This window comes from Canis lupus, chromosome 9, assembly GCF_011100685.1.
Source record: "Canis lupus familiaris isolate Mischka breed German Shepherd chromosome 9, alternate assembly UU_Cfam_GSD_1.0, whole genome shotgun sequence".
NCBI lineage: Eukaryota > Metazoa > Chordata > Mammalia > Carnivora > Canidae > Canis > Canis lupus.
The window spans coordinates 2,728,054-2,744,703 of record NC_049230.1 but is presented as its reverse complement, the minus strand read 5'-3'; the positions used below and the strand labels follow the sequence as shown (position 1 = coordinate 2,744,703).

Genomic DNA, 16,650 nt, shown 5'->3' with positions numbered 1-16,650 from the left:
TGGGTCCCAGGAGGCAAACCTGCATTTGGGAGAAGGGCCTATTGGCCCAGTCAGCCCAAGCTATCCCAAAAGGCCTTGGGGGTGTGGCTGTATCCTGGGCAATCCCCAGTTAACGGAGGAGGGGTATGAAGTGTATAGCTTTTTTTGTGCCATTCGCTGTGCCAATCCTCTTAGAAGAATTAGGTCCTCTTCCCCCTACCACAAACAGACACACAGATGCAGGTCTTCGAGAAGACCCAGACAGGAAAGACCATCCCCCTGGAGGTCGATCTCACTGACACCATTGAGAATGTCAAAGCCAAAATCCAAGATAAGGAAGGATCCTGCCTGACCCGCAGCATCTGATTTTTGCAGGCGAACAGCTGGAAGATGGCTACACTCTGTCAGACTGCAATAGCCAGAAAGAGTCCACCCTGCACTTGGTGCTTCACCTTCCTCCTCCAGCTGCACAGAAATACAACTGCAACCAATCTGCAGCAAGTGTTATATTTGCCGGTACCCCAAGTCTGTCAACTGCCACAAGAGAAGTGCAGCCACACCAACAACCCATCCCCCAAAAGAAGGTCAAATAAGGCCCCTCCACTGGCTCTTCCTTTGCCCTCAGGGTGGTCTCTTGCCCCAGCCCCAAGGCCCTGGGGGGGCCTCAATAAAGTTTCCCTTTCATTGACTAGAGCAGTAAAAAAAAAAAAAAAAAAAAAAAAAAAAGGCTTCGCTGAGCTCCTGCTGCAGGATGTCCTCAGCCAAATCCTGGTGAAGTGACTCCTGCTGGCTCACTTTGCAAAATGACCTTTTTTAACATCAGATTCAAGCAATCATCAGATCGCTTTTTTTTTTTTTAAGATTTTATTTATTTATTCATGATAGTCACACAGAGAGAGAGAGGCAGAGACACAGGCAGAGGGAGAAGCAGGCTCCATGCAGGGAGCCCGACCTGGGACTCAATCCCAGGTCTCCAGGATCGCGCCCTGGGCCAAAGGCAGGCGCTAAACCGCTGCGCCACCCAGGGATCCCAGATCGCTTGTTTTTTAAACAGAGAAAACACCTTAATGGATACCTCCCAGCCTAATAAAATATGCAGGTTGAATGTCTTCCCCATCTGGAATTAACTAGAGAAGTGGTTCTTTTAACCGAGCAGCTCATTGGGAGAAATTCATTCTGGAAAACAAATGCAGGAACCAGCCTTTCAGAACAAACCACACTGCAGAGTGAAGCCCTCTGGAAGGTCAGTGTCTATGTGAAAACCTCAGGTAATCAGGCTGTGGCACGTAACTGGTGAGCGTCTGGCCCTGGCAATGAGAAGCACGGCGTGTCTGTCCAGGATGAGTCATTTGTCCTATGCTGCACACCCCCGGAGGGAGGACCAGTCCTAAAAAGTCTCTGGCTCGGGGTTTGCTTTTGGTCATGCAGTTCTTAATATGGCAACGCTTAAGACTTGATTAAACAACTAATGTTTTCTGTTTATGTCATTTTCAAAAGAGGTTTGCTCTTCTCACATGAAACATGGGTACAGTCCGTTCTAAGAAATTCAAATAACCCGGTAAGCAAACACAGGGACGCATGTTCATTCTAAAGACTCACACTTCCCAACTGCAAAGAGGTGCTTTGTGGACCTGAAAATTCTTCTTAAAGATAATCCACAGGGCAGCCCGGGTGGCTCAGCGGTTTAGCCCCTCCTTCAACCCAGGGTGTGATCCTGGAGACCCGGGATCGAGTCCCACATCAGGCTCCCTGCATGGAGCCTGCTTCTCCCTCTGCCTGTCTCTCTTGTCTCTCTGCCTCTCTCTCTCCGTGTTTATAATGAATAAATAAATTAAATATTTAAAAAAAAAGATAATCCACAAAAAAAAAGAGGACACCCAGGTGGCTCAGCAGTTGAATGCCTGCCTTCTGCCCAGCGTGATCCTGGAGACCCGGGATCGAGTCCCACGTCGGGCTCCCTGCATGGAGCCTGCTTCTCACTCTGCCTGGGTCTCTGCGCCTCTCTCTCTCTCTCTGTGTGTGTGTGTGTGTCTCTCTCATGAATAAGTAAATAAAATCTTAAAAAAAAAAAAAAAGATAATCCACAAAGCTAGGGCCCTCCTGCCACCTCTCACCCTGAGTGAATCATTAATCCTCATCAACTATACTTCGCTCTTTCTTCTTCTTCTTCTTCTTTTTTTTTTTTTTAATAGGGTTCCATATCCGTTTTTGCCACTGATTATGTACAAGACCCTGGGCATGGGATGCCTGGGGGGCTCAGCAGTTGAGCGTCGGCCTTTAGCTCGGCGTGTGATCCTGGAACCCTGGGACCGAGTCCCACCTCGGCCTCCCTGCATGAAGCCTGCTTCTCTCTCTGCCTGTGTCTCTGTCTCTCTCTGTGTCTCTCATGAATAAGTAAATAAAATCTTAAAAAAAAAAAAAAAAAAAGACCCTGGGCAAATCATCACATCCTCTCTGTGCCGGTTTAAATGAGGTTTCACGTAGTTTAGTTTTGCCCTTTTGCCACTACGTAGGCTGAGCAAGGCCTGCTGTCCTGGCATGCGGACCACAAGGGCCACCATGAAGCTGAAAGCATTCTGTATTCTGGGTCAAGTGTATCCATAAGGATGCCACACTTCCCTTTTATCCACAGAGATAATCTGGCCACCTGCTATGTTGGTTTCCTGTGGCTGCTGGGACAAAGCAGCTCAAAAGGCGGGGGAGGGGTCTTAAAACAACCCAGACTCATTCTTTCACAGCTCTGGAGGTCAGAAGTCTGCATTTTAGGTGTCGCCAGGGCCACACCTCCAGATGCTGTAGGGGAGGATCCTTCCTGCCTCTTCCAGCTTCTAGTGGCTGCCAGCACTCATTGGCTTGTGGCTGTTCACTCCAATCTCTGCCTCTGTGGTCACATGGCCTCCCCTCCTGCTTGTACCTTCTACTCTTCTTGTCATAGGACTTAGGACCCAATCAGTTAATCCAGGATGATGTCATCTCCAGGTCCTTAATTGTATCCACAAGCACCCTTCTTCCATAAAGGGTCACATTTGGAGGTAAGGAGGGTCAGGACTTGCACATGTCTTCCCAGGGGACACTACTCAACCCTCGACACCTGCTTTGCATGCCTAACAAGTTTGTGGTGGGGGCGATGAGGATTTCACTAACCCAATGATTAGGATCTCATGATCTAGATGACTTAGTGACCCACTGGTAGGATCTGAGCCTCATTCAGAATCTACAACTCCTAAAACCCAAGCCAGAGATCCACCAAAATGTCCACTGAAATGGGAGTGAGACCCATTTGTTGGGGATGAAACACAGTCACTGGGCTCTTGGCCCACAGACCTACCCTGTGTGCTTTCTCCACATGTAGGAACACGATTCTTTCCCCCAAAACATGAAGACCTTTCCACTCGTTTCCTATTTTCCATGTTTGGAAATATTTTGCTTTTCTCTTAACCCGACTAAAAAGGAAACAGCAGGGCAGCCTGGGTGGCTCAACAGTTTAGCGCCTGCCTTTGGCCCAGGGCGTGATCGAGTCCTGCATCGGGCCCCCCGCCGCAAGGAGCCTGCTTCTCCCTCTGCCTGTGTCTCTGCCTCCCTCTCTGTGTCTCTCATGAATAAATAAATAAAATCTTTAAAAATAAATAAATAAATAAAAGGAAAACAGCAGTATAAACACAATAACATAGAGCGGTCAGCCTCTGGTCTGCGTCCAGACGCCACCGGGCCAGGATGAGGAGCTGCTCACTGCCGATCACTGACGCACAGGACAGCAGCCCAGTGTGGCTGCAGCTCCTTATTTTTCACAAGAAGCTGGACACTGGATATTCTTGGAGAGTGAAATCTCCCAAGTATTAAATGTCGAGAATTCAATATATTGGAAACCCTGCTTGGTATGTGTACAGCCCACGTCCACAGAAGCTCTGTCATCTATAGTCAAGGGGTGGAAACACCCCCAGTGCCCATCGATGGATCAATGGATAAGCAGTATGCGGTCCATCCACACAATGGGATCTAATTCATCCATAAAAAGGACCAACATTCTGACACTGGCTACACATGAAGGAATCTTGAGGACGTTGTGCTAGGTGAAGTCAGCCAGCTGCAAAAGGACAAATGCTCTCTGATTCCACTTACGTGAAGTACCTGGAGTCATTGAATTCATGAGGATGAGAGGTTGCCAGGGGCTGGTTGGTGGGGAGGGGGGGAAGGGAGCCGGTGATTCATGGGGACAGAGTTTCAGTTTGAGATGATGAAAAACTTCTGGAGACAGATGGTGACGGTGGTTATACTACAGAGCGAGTGCACTTAATGGGTTTACATTGTGTACGTCTTAGTACAATTTAAAATTCTTCAAAAAAAAAAAAAAAGACCCACCTTGGGCTCTGCATTGGTCACATATCACATGTGGATGGCAAAGGAAGCTCACTGTCTGCCAGTTTGGGAGGTGGGCAGCCTTCCTTGAAGGCAGTGACCCTGTGTTATTCTTATTTGCTGGTGCTCCCCTGGCACCCAGCCCACAACCTGGCTCCTGGCAGGTGCTCAGTACTTGAGATTTAACACCTGTCTTTGATGCTTTGGCTTTTCAATGCAGAACCTGTGGTGTATGTACCATACAAAGGGGATCGTGTACACAGAGAATCGTGTGAACCTACACACATACACACACACACACACACACACACACACAGAGGAGATGACTGGGCAAGGAGTGTCCGGGGCACCTCCTGCCACCCACTTTGCCACGCCAAGAAGCCCAGACATTCAGATCGCAAGCTCTGGTCATCTGGACCTTAAAACACTTCCCCCAGATTATGTAAAAGCCTCTCACTACTCAGTGCGATGAGAAAGAATATTGAGGGGGCACAAAGCCAGAGAACTAGTTGGAGGGATGTGCAAGCAGCTGCAAGGGGAGCATCAGCACGTCCAAGTTCAAACTGCAAAGGTGCCTGGAAGCCAGAGGGGGAAGCCGCTCTTCATAGGAAAGAGAACAGGACAATGTCCAGTCATTAAAGACCTTCAGCCCAAAACACAAGGTGCTTGAAAGGTCTGCAGCTTACACCCAAGCCCTGGCCAGCCTGGCCTAGAACAAGACATCAAAGACCTTGGGGAGGGGACAGCAGCTGCTCCCTGTTTCCCACCGCCTGCCCCTTCCTCTTTTGTCCTGGGAAGGCCCCAACCTTGTCACCAAACTAACCCACCTACAGGGCCAACACGCATGGACAGGAACCAACAGATGTGGCCAACACAAGTCTTGCTCCAATAACTGGATCTCCGTATTAATCATGCAACTTCCTGACACCCCCTTCCCCCTCCCCACTTCCTGCTTCAACCCAGCCCCCTCCCCCACCCTCCTCCTCTCCTCTCATGAAGCCAGTAGGAGGTGACATGCCATCATGGAGGCAGAGAGGCCTCAACTCACACCAACTCGTCACTCCTGACTGCAGGGAGCCCTTGGTTAGGAAGCATTCTGAGGTCCAGTCTAGGCTCAGAAGGCAAGGGTGCTGCGGTACGTTGGTGCAGCCGGCCTTGGAAACAAGATGGAGAATGATGGTGCCTTCTAGTTCTGGGGATGTTTTTATTTGAAAGTACTTACAAAATCAACCAACTTTTTGTTTTGACATCGTGCAATGAAGGTATATAAGCAAGAGAACAACGTGGTTGAGCAGCTGAATCTCAAAACCCACATCAGTAGCTCCTCCTATTTTGCTGTGGGGATAAAATTATTTCCTTTCCATGCTTTTGAAATACAAGGTCCTAATTTCTTTTTTTTTTTTTTAGGTCCTAATTTCCTTAATATACAAAGGGTGCTTATGAATAAGCAAAGATGAATGACCAGATAGAAAGTGGGTCAACGTTTTGAATAAAATATTTGGGGACGCCTGGGTGGCTCAGTGGTTGAGCGTCTGCCTTCCGCTCAGGGCGTGATCCTGGAGACCCGGGATGGAGTCCCGCATCAGGCTCCCTGCAGGGAGCCCGCTTCTCCCTCTGCCTGTCTCTGTCTCTCTCTCTGTGTCTCTCATGAATAAATAAATAAAATCTATAAAAAAAAAAAAAGAAAAGAAAATGGGTCAATGACGTGAATGGAATATTTGGACAACTTTCAGAGAAGGAAACCAGTGGCTCACGAATCCAAGAGAAGATGCTCAGCCTCACTCACGGTTAAAGGAATGCAAATCAACGTGAGGGGCCACCCCTCCGAGGGGTGGGGGAACAGGTCCTCTCACCTCCTGTCGGTCAGGGTTTGAGGGTTTGGGGGGGCAGCTGGCCCCTGCTGTCCTCTGACCCACAGGTTTCACCTCCGGAAAGGGTCCTATGTGTCCTGTCGCTCCCCCTCCCTATGGGGCTCAGGGCAGCGCTACCTGTGACATCTACTACGTGAAACTAGCCAAGTCCCGTCAACAAAACAAGGAGTCCATCGTGGTGTAGACATTCAACGACACACTACCCAGAGGTAATAAAGTGAATTCTCTGAGCCTCGCAGACCAGCGCTGCATGAAATGGGCCAGAGAAAGAAGCACACATTCTGCACGATTCCGCGTGCACGGATCACTAAAACAGGCAGACCTGTGGGTTGGCAGTCAGAGCGGCGGCGGCGAGCTCTGGGGGCCGGAGGAGGCCCCCGCCAGCCACTGTGTCTCTCAGAGTGGTAACCACACAGACGGCAGCACGCCAGGAAATACGCCGAGCTAGTTCCCTAAGATCTGCACCCTTCGTTGATTGCTTAAGTTGTAGCTCCATTTTATAAGCTACTTTTACTGGGGGTGTACGTTTTATATATATATATATGGAAAACACAGCGTGCAAAAGCATAGTTAGAGTATCTCAAGTAGATATGAAAGCACAAAATAGAAATGTTTTTTTATGGGGAGCATGTATTATTTTTACGTATATGGACGACACAGTATGTAAGGGAAATAGAGGAGCAGCTTCTTGAAAGAGCTCATCTCGGGGCCCCTGGGTGGCTCTGTTGGTTAGGCATCCGACTCTTGATTTCGGCTGGGGTCATAATCTCGGGGTCCTGGGATGGAGCCCCACATCAGGCTCCATGCTCTGTGAGCATCTGCTTGGGGATTCTCTGTCTCTCTCTCTCTGCCCTCCTCCAACCCCAAATGGATAAACAAATCTTTATTTATTTTTTTAAGATTTTATTTATTTATTCATGAGAGAGACAGGCAGAGACACAGGCAGAGGGAGAAGCAGGCTCCCTGTGGGGAGCCCGATGTGGGACTCGATCCCAGGACCCCGGGATCACACCCTGAGCCCAAAGCAGATGCTCAACCGCTGAGCCACCCAGGTGTCTCAGTTAAAATAAAGGAAGGAAGGAAGGAAAAGAGAAAAAGAAAGGAAAGGAAAGGAAAGGAAAGGAAAGGAAAGGAAAGGAAAGGAAAGGAAAGGAAAGGAAAGGAAAGGAAAGGAAAAAGAAAAGGGTTCAGGGGGATCCCTGGGTGGCTCAGCGGTTTAGCGCCTGCCTTTGGCCCGGGGCGCGATCCTGGAGTCCCGGGATCGAGTCCCACGTCGGGCTCCCTGCATGGAGCCTTCTTCCCCCTCTGCCTGGGTCTCTGCCTCTCTCTCTCTCTCTATGCCTGTCATGAATAAATAAATAAAATCTTTTAAAAAAAGAAAAAAAAAAGAAAAGGGTTCATCCCCTGGCCCCTCCAGGTGCCAACGGGTCCCCTCCCAGGGGCTGTCCCCAGCCCACCTGACTCTTCAGTCTGGCCTCCCCTCCCTAGCATCTGGCCACCCCAGCTTCCAGTGGGAGACATTTCTAAATACCCGCACTCCAGAAATCGTGAGGTCAAAGGAAGTTTTGCCTGTGTTACCAGAGGCCAGGTCCGGGGGGCAGGCCTTGGCTCGGGAGCAGCGACATCTCTAGCCGCAGTGTTGCCCAAGACAGATGGAGGGAAGGGCTCCGGGGGCTCCAGGGCTGCAGCCCGCACAGGGGAGCAGGCTTCCTGGGACCAACCACAGTGGGGAGGCAGGAGAGCTCAGGATGCATGAGGCCGGGCTCCGGTGGTGGGTGGTGTCAAGACGAACATGACTTCTCCTTTGCTGCTGCACAGTCAGCCCAAGGGTCAGGGAGAAGGAGGAGCCTCGGCTGTGCTCCGTCTGGGGTGAATACCCCAGCCCCTGAGCTCCTATATCCGTAACCAGGAGAACAGGGTCTGGCAGGTGGTGGGGTTGTGTGCTTTCCAGGCGTCTCACTGGTTAGATCATCAGTGGGTCCGCTGGTTCAGGACAGGAGGAAACCAGTAGATATTCCTCATGGGACAACCCAGCTCTCTTCCCGGGGTGGGGCCTCCAGGCTCCGGCTGCTGCCACCCAGATCCTGGCAATTTCCTAGGTGAACCCACTAGTGTCTTAAGGCCCATAGGGAGCAGCAGGACGGTGACCACTTGGCATTTTGTCACTCAGCTGCATCATTCCGCTGGAAGCCAGATCATCTACGAAGCTCTTTGAGACCCAGGCCGGGAGCATCTCCTCTTTCCGAAGGAGGGGAAGCTGAGATGTGGTGGGTTTGCACACCCCCAGGGACACACAGGGCTGCTGAGAAGGCCGCGGGCACCCCCTGGTATCAATGGCCAACCAAGCCAGAAGAAAGATCCCAAATTCCATACAAAGCTGACACCACAGGGACAGGTAGGGTAGGAACTGTGATGTAGAAACATTACCAGCCGTGACCTGGAGTAACTTCAATACTTTGTGAGCCAGAGCTAGCTCGTGTGTTTTGACTCGAGTTCAAAAAATATGGCAGATATCTCAAATACCAGGTTGACCAGCTATTTGCTCAAGATTTGCTCAAGATTCTCCTGGCTTTAGCCCTGAAAATCCCTTTTCCTGGCTGTCTTTGTGTCCCAGACTGCCGTGACACATTACTACAGTTTGGTGGGGGGGTGGAGGGGTGGGGGGGTGGACCACTACACGTAAAACAACAGAGATGTATCCTGTCCCAGTTCTGGGGACCAGAGGTCTGAAATCGAGATGCCAGTGGGGTCGGTTCTTCCTGGAGACCCTGAGGGAGAATCCTTTCAGCTTCCAGGGCTTGTCCCGTGATCCTTGGCATCCTTTGACTTGTAGACATCTTCCAGGCTTGCCTCCATCCTCGTGCAGCCTTCTCCCTGTGTCTGTCTCAAATCTTTCTCAGATAAGGACAGATGTCCTTGGATGTAGGACGGCCCTAAATCTGGGGTGATCCCACCTTGAGATCCTGGACATAATTACATCTGCAAAGAATTCTTTTTCCAAATAAGATTAAACTCACAGGTGTCAAGGGTCAAGGGTTAGAACTTGGAACCAGGATGGAGTCAGTCCCAGAGAAACCAGGAGGATGGTCACCTGTCCCCTCCCGCCACCTCTACTGCTAATGCCACCCTTTCAGGCCCAGCCCAGGGTGGACCTTCTGTGGAAGGCAGAAGTGGGGTGCCCCTGGTCCACCCCTGGATCCCTGGCCAGTTCCTGGGCAAAAGACCCCCTTCCCTGGGGTGGAGAGAGAGAAAGCCTCCTTACCTGCCTGCGAGCGTCAGGTAGCCACTCTATTGGGATGGAAGGCCTGTGGCCCCGTATCTGTGGCCTTTCTTCTTTGTTCTATTCTGACACTCATTTACTACTTCCCACTCTTGGCCTCTACTCTTTGACTCAAGCTATGTTTGGAGCAGGCACATAATAACATAATAATGACATCTAATGCCTGCTGGGGGCCCAGAGTCTAGAGGCAGCACCAGAGCCTTGGGCATCTGTCCCAAGGCCAGGAGCTGGATAGGCCCCTAAATCCAGAATGGCAGACAGGAGTTGGAAAGGGAGAAAGCAGGTGCATGCAGGAGCCCCTGTAGGAAAATCAGCCCAGGGTTGCCTGACACCCACGGTTTTCAAGAAGTGACAAAAATTTGAGCTTCAGAAATACCCCAGCGCTTGATCACACGACCCTGAGGTCATGACCTGAGCCCAAATCAAGCGTTGGATGCTTAACCGGCTGAGCCACCCAGGTGCCCTGGAAATATCCCACTTTTTAAACTTCAGCTCCGATTGAAAAGAACGTGAGCGCGTTAGGGAAATGTGAATCAAAGCCACAATGAGACACCCCTTCACATCCGCGAGGACGGCCTGGATAAAAATAATAATGACAAGTGTGCGGAGGATGTGGAGAAATCAGAGCCCACGCACGGCTGCTGGGGCTGCGCGAAAGGGGATGGCCCCCGTGGAAACCAGTCTGGGAGTTCGTCAAGGAGTTTGACGTGGGGTTTCATAAGACCCAGCGATGCCACTCGTCGGAGGCACCCAAGACGGCGGACGACAGGTGTTCAAACCGGAGCTCGCGCACAAGGGTTCCTAACGGCCATGCCTCAAAACAGCCCCAAAAAGTGGAGACAACCCAGGCGCCCATCAGGGGAGGGGCTGAGAAAACGTCCGGGCGGTGGGCTCTCCTGCAGCCTCACGCAGCAGCAGCAAAGGCCGAGACACACCAGCCTCCGGAGCGCGACGCCGAGGGAAGGAAGCCAGGCGCCGGGCCACACACCCACCGACATCCAGGAAACGTCCAGACCAGGCAATTCCCCGGAGAGAAAGTGGAGCAGCGGCTGCCAGCAGCTGGGGGCGAGGAGGGACGGCTCCTGGGCACCGGGTTTACAAATTTAACCTTTTATCCACCGAATTTCTTCAATGTTTATGTCAGTGTAAAGAGTACATCCCTAAAGGATGACCAATTAGCCTGGCACCTATTTTTTTTAAAGACTTTATTTATTTATTTGACAGAGAGAGAGAGCACGCGCTGGGGTGGGGGGAGAGGGAGAGGGAGAAGCAGGCGCCCCCCTGAGCGGAGAGCTCAACGTGGGGCTCGATCCCAGGAGCCCGGGATTGTGACCTGAGCCCAAGGCAGACGCTCAACCCACCAGGTCACCGAGCTGTCCCCGTCCGACACCTCCTAGGACCTACCTCCTCCCTCCACACTGATTCTAATGTCACTACCATCTGAGGATCAGAGCCCCACCCCACCCCCGCCGTCTCCCGGGGCTGCCGGAGCAAAGGACTACAAACCGTGTGGCTTGAAGCAACAGGACATTATTCCCTTGGGGTTCTGGACGCCAGAAACCTGAAATCAAGCTGTCGGCAGGGCCAGCGCCCTCTGACGTCTCTCGGGGACGACCCCTCACCGCCTCTGTTCCCGGTGGCCGCACGCCTCTCCCAAAGGTGACGTCTTCCATAACCACGGTGTGACATCACAGCCAGGTCACTGTCCCTGCAATCCAGGGGCCTTACGCACAGATTTCTCCACTTCTGCTAATTTTCCGCTTTGGTAGGGGTGCCGTTTATGCACAACAACACACTCGTTTATGGTCAGTTCTACCGGTTTTGGTAAATGTGTACAGCCAGGCAACCACCACCATGGTGAAGTTTCAGAAAATAGAGGATGAGGAGGAGGAGACCAGACTGGAGGGTCCCCGGGCCTCTTACAAAACCTTCTATATGTTCTCATCACATAAGCAGTACACGTTTGTTGAACGAGACACTATTTTTTAAAAAATAAGCAAAAATTAGACAAGTGTATTTCCAGGCTCTTGCGTACATAGATCTATTTAACAGACAGGGAATCATTTTGTGCCCATAGTTTTAATTTTTTTTTAAGATTTTGTTCATTTATTTGAGAGAGAAAGAGAGAGAGAGAGAGCGCCGGGGAGCCTGCACCTGTTGGTGAAGAGGCAGAGGGAGAGTGAGAAGCAGACTCGCCCTGAGCAGGGAGCCGGATATGGGACTCGATCCCAGGATCCCGGGATCATGACCTGAGCTGAAGGCAGACGCTTCACCAACTGAGCCACCCGGGAGCGCTAAAATTTGTTTTTTTAAAAACTTAACAGATCTGACCGCCCATGATAAGATAAAAAAAAAAAAATCCTACCACTTTTTTTATGGTAACAAGGCATCGTGTCGCAGGCCGGCCGCAAGAGAGGCGAAAGAAATCCCCCCTTCCGAGGAGAGATGGACGGCTGGGAAGCAGGATTCCAGGACTCTGTCCCCCTCAAGTTTGGGGAGCATCCTCCCGGAAAGCCCCCTTGTGCCCTCTGGCCGTCAGCCCCCACCGCACCCCTGGCTCAGGCCAGCGCGGATCCACTTCCTGGGTCTCTAAGTTTTGTAGACTCTGTAGAAATGGAGGTACATGGGATGCGACCCTGGGGTGTGGCTCCTGTCACGAAGCAGAGTGCTTCCTTTCTTCCTTTCTGTCGTGCCACGGCCCCCCGACGGTCGTCACCTGATCACCAGCGGACGGGCGCCTGGGCCGGGCCCCCTCTGGGCTCTCACGAGGGCCGCTGCTGGGAGCACTCGGGTACGAGGTTGTGGGGACGTAGGTCCTCAGCTACTCGGATGGATACCTAGGGGGGCTTCTGGGTCACCCGGGCAAGTGTTTATGTAGCATTTAAGTGACTGCCCACCCGATTCCGAAAGCAGCTGCACCATTTTACAGCCATCACCGGCGCCAGCGCCCCGGCAGCAACGGGGGCCACATGCTCACCAGCACTTGGTGGCGTCCCTCTGCCAAACCGCGTCCACTCTCACGGACGTGCAGCCTGGACTCACGTGTGCCTGGTGAGCAAGGATGTGGGGCCTCTTTTGGGGTCAACATAAGACATTGGGGTCAAAATTCTTTTTTTTAAAGATTTTTAAAATTTATTCATGAGAGACACAGAGAGAGGCAGAGACACAGGCAGGGGGAGAAGCAGGCTCCCTGCAGGAACCCCGATGCAGGACTCAATCCTGGGACCCCGGGATCACGCCCTGAGCTGAAGGCAGACGTTCCACCCCTGAGCCACCCGGGCGTCCCTACCAGTGCCCCTTCAACTGATTTTTAATTTAATTGAGGACTTGAGGGTTTAAAATCAGAAATATGCTCCTTTGGGGGGTGAATTTGCCCCATGCCTACCTTCAAACTACTCATCTTTATGGGTAGGGCTGGGGTCCCAGTTCTGTGCCAAGCGTGTGGCAAACACCGCCTTCCCGCTGTTGGGGATTTATCCGCTGAGGAGATTAAAATTTAAATTAATGAGATTTTGACACCAAAGAGAGTGATAAATTTGGAACAAAAGGAATCATGCTGATGAAGCTACTAGGAAGGCATGCATGCCGGTGCATACTGTCCCTGGTGCCTACTGCCCCCTGGTGCATACAGTCCCCATACTGCATACTGTCACCTGGCGCATACTGTCCCCTGGTGCATACTGTCCCCTGGCAATACTGTCCTGGTGCATACTGCCCCTAGTACATACTGTCTCCGAATACTTACTGTCCCTGGTGCATACTGTCCTTGGTGCACACAGTCCCCCTACTGCATACTGTCACCTAGCGCGTACTGTCCCCTGGTGCATACTGTCCCTAGTACATACTGTCCCTGATGCATACTGCCCCCTGGTGCATATTGTCCCTGGTACATACTGTCCCCCTACTGCATATTGTCCCTGGTGCATACTGCCCCCTGGTGCATAAAGTCTCCCTACTGCATACACTCCCTGGTGCCTACTGTCCCTAGTACATACTATCCCTGGTGCATACTGCCCCCTGGTGCCTACTGTCCCCCTGGTGCCTACTCTCCCCCTACTGTGTACTGTCCCGGATGCATACTTTCCCTCATACATACTGTCCCCTGCTGCATATTGTCCCTGGTGCCTACTGTCCCCCTACTGCATACTGCCCCCTGGTGCTTACTGACCCCTGGGACATACTGTACCTGCCTTCCTTTTGCAGCGCCAATGGCAGGCAGTACCTAGGCTCCCCATACCATTGCCTCAGCAGTGGGCCCCAGGACCCGGTGTTCATCTCCTCCCCATGAGGATGCGTATGTTCCACATGCAGTGGTAGCTTCAGAGGTCAGCGGCACCTGCTCCAGCGTCTTCTCCAGGTGAGGTGGCTGGCCTCAGTCCCAACACTATCCCATTGACGTTCAAGTCTCCCCGCCTTGGCCCGGCCATATCCCAGTCGCTCCCTGGCTGTCATCAGTCTGAGTGGCAGACAGAACCTTCCGCATTCATTCTCAAGTTTTTGAGAGTCTACTGTGCCTGGGGGCCCTCCCGACAGTGGGGCCCCCGCCTGGAACCAGCCGGACCACACTCCCGGCCGCTCGGCCTTTACTATTTATGGTAAATCTTGATCAGGGAGTGTGAGTCCTCCTTCTGTGTTCTTTTAAGAGATTGTATTGATGACTCCAATTCCTTGGCATTTCCCCATGAATCTTAGAATTAGCTTATCAGTTTCTTTCTTTGTTTTTTTTTTAAAGTATGCTGAGATTTTTTAATGGGATTGTGTCACATCCTTAGATCAGTTTGGAGGGGACTGACATCTTAAAAAGAGCAAATCTTCCAACCCATGAACAGAGTCTTCTTTACCTAAATCTTTAATTTCTCTCAGCCATAAAGAAATCAGAATATATTGAGGGTAGACCAGGACCTGAATATTTTTATTACAGAACATTTTTATAAACTTTAAGTTTTAAAACTAGATTAAACTTTATTGAAGCTCAGAGTAATCCATGAGCTAAGTAACTCAGGAAACAGGACTTTGTATAAATGCAAACACATTCAAGGTAAAACATCACATTTATAGTTCACAAGGCCAAAAATTGATCATTAAACGCTCTTCACCACCAGCAAATGATAACCATTGCTCTCAGCACCTTGGGTATCTGCGGAAGAAATGTGTATGTATCCACCAACACACAGATTCCTTTTGGTGGCACAGCAGAAATACATATTATTTGTAGAGGATTGAGTAGTGGCCCCCAAAAAGACGTGTCCAAGTTCTAGTGCCCGGGATCCGTGGATGGGACCTTATTTGGAAATAGGGTCTTTGCTGATGTGACTGAGTTAACACTCTGGAGATGAGATCCTCCTGGAATGAGGGTGGGCCCTAAATCCAGTGACTGGTGTCTTTTTAAGGCCTGAGACTCGCAAATGGAGAGGAGGGGACCCAGGAGGGAAGGCTCTGTGAAGATGGACGCAGAGAATGGCATGGTCCCTGCACCACGGGATCCAGGAATCGCAGGTGTCCTCCCGCAGAAACTGAAGAGGCAAGAAGGATTCTCCCCTCGAGCCCTCTGAAAGGAGTATGGCCCTGCTGGCACCTTGATTTCAAACTTGAAAACTCCAGAACTGTAAGAAAAATAATTTCTATTGTTTAAGCCACCAGGTTTGTGATAATTCGTTGCTGCAGCCCCGGGAAACACAAACAGTATCGTTCTACACTTAGGGTTTTTTCTTCTCCCCACATAACGACACACTACCTTGGAGATCTTATGCGTCCACTCAACTAGGCGACTGTCCCCAGTTGCTCAATCAAACGCAAATGGAGGTGTTTCCGTGAAGGTATTTTGTAGATGTGACTACATCAGTTGTGACCACAGATGTGACCACAGATGTGACCACAATCAGTTGACTTGAGGGAAAGGAGATTGTCCTGAATTACCCGGGTGGGTGGGTCTGACCCAATCAGTTGAAAGATCTTAAAAACAGAGCTGAGGTTTCAGACGAAGAAGACATTCTGCCCATGGACAGCGGCCTCGGCCCCAGACATCCAGCCTGCCCTGCCGGACAGCCTGCCCTGGGACTTGCAACCTGTCCAGGCGGCCCCCGCGATGATGTCAGCCAACTCCTTGCAGGAAATCTCTACATGTTTGGCATTGCTGGTATTGGGGAGGACCCCAGATGAAAGTGGGGGCCCCCTTCTGTGCTTTCTGGGCTCACGTTTTCCTGCCAGCATCAAAGGAATGCTCTGCCGTCATTGACGGCTCGGGTCGCTGCTGGCACTGCTCCCGGCTGCTACCCGGTGGCCACCGCTCTGTCTTCTCGCGGCCACCTCTCTGCTACGGCCTAACGCAGCGCCTGGCAGAGAGCACCGGGGTGACTCAGTCAGTTGAGCACCGATTCCTAATTTTGGCTTGGGTCACGATCTCAGGGTCATGAGATCGAGCCCCGCATCCAGCTTAGCACTCAGCCCAGAGTCTGCTTAAAATTCTCTGTCTCCGGGATCCCTGGGTGGCTCAGCGGTTTGGTGCCTGCCTTCAGCCCAGGGTGTGATCCTGGGGACCCGAGATGGAGTCCCTCATCGGGCTCCCTGCATGGAGCCTGCTTCTCCCTCTGCCTGTGTCTCTGCCTCTCTCTCTCAGTCTGTGTCTCTCATGAATAAATAAATAAAATCTTTAAAAAAAAAATTCTGTCTCCCTCTCCCTTTGCTCCCTCTGCTCCTCCTTCTTTCCCTAAAATATATATATATTTGCTGTGTGAGTGGTCTCAACCCCAAAGTCACCTTCCAAATTTTTATGTGGTGGCATCCTCACTGTGCAGTAGGTCCCAAGCCACCTGCTGAGGTTGCGGGGACACCGCCGTGCCATTCAGGGCACATGTTCTCCCATCAGCAGTATTCACACCCAGATGGGAGCCTCTGAAAAGCAGACATGGTGACCCGGAGAACAGCCCTCTCATGTCTGTAGCCGAGACACGGGAAATACCAGGTTTTGGTCTCAGAGAGGAATATCCCATCAAAACACCCCCAAAGGCCATCACTGTCTGCCCGGGAGTTACCCTGTCTGCTTGCGGGAACCCAGCCAGGACGTGAGGCGCCAAAGGAGCTGGGGGCCGAGGACCACCTGCGGTTCATGGGTTCAAAGAACAGCATTTCCATCGGGTTCATGCCACCTTCCTGGACCTTCGCTGC

General features: G+C 51.4%; 1 pseudogene; it reads left to right on the top strand.

Moving 5' to 3' along the window:
• The first annotated feature begins 216 nt into the window (after positions 1-216).
• LOC100683664 lies at positions 217-6,390 on the top strand (annotated as a pseudogene).
• Positions 6,391-16,650: the final 10,260 nt, after the last annotated feature.